Source organism: Pteropus vampyrus, unplaced genomic scaffold (assembly GCF_000151845.1).
Source record: "Pteropus vampyrus isolate Shadow unplaced genomic scaffold, Pvam_2.0 Scaffold17, whole genome shotgun sequence".
In the NCBI taxonomy this organism is placed as follows: Eukaryota; Metazoa; Chordata; class Mammalia; order Chiroptera; family Pteropodidae; genus Pteropus; species Pteropus vampyrus.
This window is the reverse complement of record NW_011888798.1, coordinates 5913372-5919744: the sequence shown is the minus strand read 5'-3', so window position 1 is coordinate 5919744 and position 6373 is coordinate 5913372.

The window sequence follows — 6373 nt, the reverse complement described above, 5'->3', positions numbered from 1 at the left end:
AGATAGATAGATGTTATATAGATGGATGGATAATAGATAGGTAGATAAATAAACAAATAGGTGTATATATTGTGAATTCTAATTCTATATTAGATATATGGTTTGCAAATATTGTCTGTCATATATGAATGCTTATTTATTTCCTTAGTATCCCTTGATAAGTAGAATTTTAAAACATTTATTAAATCTAATTTAGCTTTTTTCTTCCTTCTTTTACCATAAGTCTTTCTGTGACTCTTCCAAAAAATCTTTGCATACTTCCAACTTGTGATGATATTGTCTTTTTTGTATGTGTTTTAGAAATTTAAAGATTTATTTTTAATGGTTTATGATGCATCTAAAATTAATTTTTGTGCATTAAGAGTTGTGGTTATTTTATTTTTTTATCTCAAGCTCTAAGTATTTCAACATAATTTATTAAAAGGATTTTTATTCCCTCATTGGATGTTTTTTAGCAATTTTGTTGAGAATGAGTTGAACAAACAATTGAGGAGTTATTTCTGAGTTCTCTCTTCAGCTCTGTTGATCTATTTATCTTCATGCTAGTATCATTCTGTCTTGATTACAATAACATTATACTGTCTTGAAGTTCTATAACTTTTTTTTTTAAACCAAAAATAATTGGCCAATCCAAAAAAAAAATTGCATTTTCTTTGTATTTCCTCACAAACTTTTGAATGTCTGTTTCTTAAAAAAAAACTGCTAGGATTATTACAATTGTACTGAACATATAGATCAATCTAAAGATAGTTTACATTGGCCTTTCGAGCCACTGTTCTCTTGCTCAGGCCTGCTTCCATGTCTGGAAACTTACTTTTCCTTCTAATAAAGCTTTTCTTTTCTGCTGAAAAATAAAATAAAATAAAAAGATAGTTTACGTCTTAACAATATTGAGTCTTTCAATCTATAAATGTGGTCTATTTCTCTATATATTTACATTTTCTTTATTTTTTATCAATGTTTTTATTTTTTCAGTATATAGCTCGAAGTAGGTTAAAACCATTTACTCATATGAGAGGGTACATCTCATATTAAATTCAGACTTTATTCTTTTTATCTCCTATTGCCTGGAACAATAGTGTGATTAATCTGTCATTTTTTAAAGTATGTTATTTCTATATTTGGCTTATTAAGACAGATAATCCTGTATGCTATTTGTTTGTGAAATTGTTATAATTCCCACAGTGAAACTATGCTAAATAAATTGCTGGTGAAGACAGAATCAGTCTCAAAAAAGACTTTCTTTCTTAAACTCTCTCAGCACTTTATTTTTACAGTTCTTATAGTCTATAACACTTTCTTAATGCATTAGTGGTTTATGTGCAGATAGACCACTATGTGGATTATAAAAGCTTATTTTTTTTCCTCTGAGTAATTTTTATTCAGTGTTTTATTAGTGTTTCACAACTAATAAAATATGCTTACTCAGTTTTAACACTATATCACACATTTTAAAACAATATACCCTAATGAAATCTAGCATTGATTTCAGTCCTAAATGATATAGCCAAGATCGAACAATCACAACTCAGAAACCTTTTCCTATACCTTACTATAAGCTGATTTTCTTCTGTTTTCTTAGATCTCAATCCCATGTTGGTTATCATAAGTGTGCTCACAAATAAAATTGTTTCATGTCAAGTAACTAAATATGCTCTTTCCCCAAGACTCCTCCATTTCTCTGTAAAGTGTCCAAAGTAGAATTAGTAAGGTCAGCAGAATAGGAAGCAGAGGAGAGCTGATGAGACCAATAATTAGCTATTCTCTCTACTAGAGATGGTAGTGGATGAACGTAGGTGTTATGAGAAAAAAAGTCTCTATAACTACCAAACTGGGAAATTCTAGATTATGCAAAAATAAGGAGTGTGTGTTTTTAAAACTGCTTTGGGAATCTACAAGATAAAGCTATGGTTAGTTTAACTTCTTTGAGCATACTTGTCCCAGAAGTTATCTCTTAAAAATGGGTTCTATGCATAAACACATTTTGTGAAAAGTTTTCTCAGACTTTAAGTTTTTTTTCAGACCTTAAAAACTAGCTGCCTGCAAATTAGAATAAATACGAGTAAGGTGGTGAAAATAGGAAATCAGCTTTTTTCTTATGTTAAAGGAAAGCTAAGCTTTTCCAGAATGACAGAGAAAAGTGAGGTGAAATGTAATGACAGGAATTTTTTTTTTCTCAAAATGAAAACATTTATTAGAATTTGCATTAGTCATGTCTCTGTTAGAATATCATTTCTATTTTTGGTTTTCATACCTTAAAAGAGATTTTGAAAAATAGGAGAGGGTCAAGAAAAGTCACAAAAGTAATTAAAGAACTGAAAATCAAGAACTTTGAGAAAAAGTCAAAGGTGCTATATCACTTAATGTAAATAATTTAATTTCACAAATACATATCAAGTGTGACTTTTCACTCTCCATAATTATATCTTATGTAAGAGAGAATGTAGAAAATGAGTTATGCACAGAGCAAGTAGCCTTAGCATTTAGAAAGATAAATTTTTGCACGTCAACTGTTTACCGTAAGAGCACAGTGTTGGCCTTAGATAGATCTGGTTCATGTCTTACCTCTAAAATACACTTATCATAAAAATTTGGGTAAAATGTTATTAGTTTCTATGTGCCTTGGTTTTTGCTATAAAGTGAAAGGCATGGTTTTTGCTATAAAGTGAAAGATATAATAGCACCTAATTTAGTGGATTAAATAAGTATTAATCTAATTTATGTACACATATACAGTGCTTCCTTCTTGATTAGCACATATTGAATACTTAATAAATGTATTTTTGTAATATATTAGATTGAAAGCAGTTTATATGGAATACAACATTCTATTGGTCTATAAAGGAGTTGTTTTGCAACTCCTCTGGAAACCGAAATGGAAGCAGTTAACATGAATTAAGAGAAATGTCTATTTTTGGAAAAAAGCAAATAAATTTATGTCACTATTGAGCACTTACTATATGACACTTTCTATCATAAGTACTTCATATACATTGACTCATTTAATGTTCACAAAAACTTCATGAGGTATATGCTTCTCTTATGCCATTTTACATGTGAGAAAGAGTAGTGTGCACTACATCACACAACTATTAAGGGAGGAACTAGGACTTGAACCCAAGGAGTTTTGCCCGGTTGATCCAGTGTCATAAATAGCCAGGCAAATATATTTAGAAATTCTTTTTTACTGAGATAGATTCCTATCTAATGTACTTTGAATATGTTTATTTGTACATCAAATTCTGTTCATATTAGTGTGAGAGAGCACATTGACAAAGATCTGAGAATTCTTTTAAATTTTAGTATACCAGCATAAGTACCATTCTTAATACACAGCTTACAAACCAACACACACACACACACACACACACACACACACACACACACACACACACAGAGTCTGTTCTTAGCCTATAGACAATAAAACAAAATTTCCCTTTTCCATACCAACTGCGTATTTGGTCTTGACCAGTTTGCTGTCTGTGTGTTGGGTATTGCTTTATCAATGCCAATATTTTTCACAATATGTTGATTGTCATAGCATTCTGAACCCCAGAACACAAATTTCAAAAAACTTCAACTATGGCAAAGATTTCCAGACCATAATTCACATATCCCATGTTTGATCATTTGAATACAATTCCATAATTGATACCAATCACAAAAATAGTTCATTTTTAAGGAAAAAACTCTGATTTTTAAAATTAATTATTTATGAAGATAATTGAATGTATGCAAAATGTTAAAAATTATAAAGTGGCTTAGACATATATGAAAAAAAGAAGCCAAATAAGTACCTCAATTCTGCATACATACATAAATATTCTCAGCCCAAGATGTAAAGTCCAAAGATATAACAACGAACAGATGAAATAGCACAAAGAGTAATGCAAGCTCATCACGCCTGGTGTGATTCACAGCTACAATTTCCCTGAACTTGCACCTGGATAACAAACAGAAAGATAAGATAGGGAATATGAAACAGTCAAGGCTAAAGACTTTTCTTTACTCTGAAGATATCAACTTTTGCCCAGATGCTACAGAAGTCATTTTAAGCAAAAAAGATTGAGCTTTTAATTGACTTGTGGACTACTAAACAAGAAAGGAAAATGGAAATGTGCTATACTTTGTTAATCTGTGTTTATGTTTTTTTGCTCTTTTGACATTTGGTTTATGTGTATGTACTTGAACATTAGGTTGATATAAATGTAAAAATTATTCACATTTTGTTTCTTTTTCCATTTCATAAATCGTGGGTGATATATTTATTTTTTTCTTTTAACTGCTTTTCTTTTTATAAATAAAGGACTCATTGTTTAATTTTTTTATACCTGGAGTTTTATTGCTTTTTTGATATCAGCCCAGAAACATAATGACAACAACCAAGAGGAGAATATTCCCTTGAATAAAAATATATTGACCATTGTTAGTGATTATGACCCTAAACACATTATTCTTAAATATGTAAAGTGTTTGAAAAGAGGCTGGTCACTTATTTCTATCTATCATCTATCTATCTATATCTATGTATCTATGTATCTATGTATCTATGTATCTATGTATCTATGTATCTATCTATCTATCTATCTATCTATCTATCTATGTATCTATCTATCTATCTATCTATCTATCTATCTTTCTATCTATCTATCATCTATATCATCTATCTATTTACTTACTTACTTGGTTTATAATGGTGGCACTGTCTTTTTTAAAAAAATAGTAATTGGATATTAAATAATCAGTGATCTATGTTTACTCACATAGGGCCGACATCATTTGATATGAAAATTGTAATATGATCTTGGAGGTAATAAAGAAATGTGTTTAACTAAAATGAAAATAGCATTTAACCCACATTGAGCAAAAATTAATTTTCATCTATCAGTTATCAGCAAGTACTTACTGAGTTTTTACTTTGTGCTTAAGTGAAAGAAAAGGTAACCAATAATTTTAGAGTGTATTGTTTGTCAATCATTATGCAAGGCACTTTGCATATCCCACTACATTTATTTCTCAGAAAGCTCAAATAAGTTGGACATAACTATATGTATTTTATATAAAACATAACTGAAGTACTATGTTACTTTTCCAAGGTCAAATTGCTAGGAAATTGTGGCCTAATATCTATACTATTTTTACCCACACCATGTTTTCTGCCTTTAGTTTGATGTGAGAAAACTAAAAATAAGTAAAATAATGACTAAAACAGATATAGCAGATATCAACAAGAGCTGGAAAGTTTCGAAAGAGGATAGATAAATTTCTGTGGAAAAAGGGAAGAGGACAGATGTATTTCTGTAATAAGTGTTACATTGTGTGTTCCAGGCTAATAATATCTGTAACATTTGATGATTGGAAATGTAAAAATGAGATCATGTTGCATGTTCATAAACTTGGTCATTTCCAATTACTGGATTATGTTTGGAAGATTGTGGTAGAATTTGGGTGACTTCCAATAGCTAAAGGTAGGGGAGAAAAAGCAAGTCTCAGAATAAATTCTATCATACTTACAGGCATTGATCAGCAAGCACATACAAATTTATTTAAAAAATTATCCTCTCAGCTCAATGGAGTGTCCATTCCCTCTGCCTTTTCAGATATTCCACTAACAACTTGTATGAAAAGTTCCCTCGAGATAACTCAACTTTTATTTTATTTAAGTTAAAAGATCCTTTCACAAATAGGTTATATGAGACATCATATTCTAAGTGTAGAGCATTATTCCCAAAGGTATAGCTATTGAATCTGCTACATTTTTATACCCTGTTCATGAAAGAATGGGTGTGTCTAATAGTATTTCTATCTAATCCATATAAAATCTCCAGTGGAAAATGTTCTGGCATTCATTATGCTAAAAAACAAAGTTTCTGGGTTTGAGCTGAGATAAAGTTTGCTTCTACATATAAATAACTGTATGTTCCTAAAGTGATGTGTGTATAATAGTCATGCAAGGCTTGATAATGAACCCGAAGCTTGACCAGAACCTAGAATTCTGAGAATTTATCCAGACCCAGTTAAGGAGGGGATTCTATAAGAGAACTGACATGCTTGAAAACCTGGAGGTAAGAAAATGCTTTGTGTGTTTGAGAGATACCAGAAAGAAGATAATTGTTTTCATAGTCTCTAAACTTGCTTTCCAATTTTGGCTCATGTGCCTATTTTGATCATAGAAATATAACTTTGCAGGATTGTGGCACTGAGAAACAAAGTTGTGTATTAAGTAGAAAAGGCCCATTTGAAGTGGGGGAAGATAATCCCAAGAGGACTCCCAAATTTATGAGTACTTTTCTTTCAGTAAAGATTTTAGCAAAGGAAAGATTTGCCTCAGGAGAACTTCAGCGCTTACATTGTTTAGCTTTGGCTTTCCAGG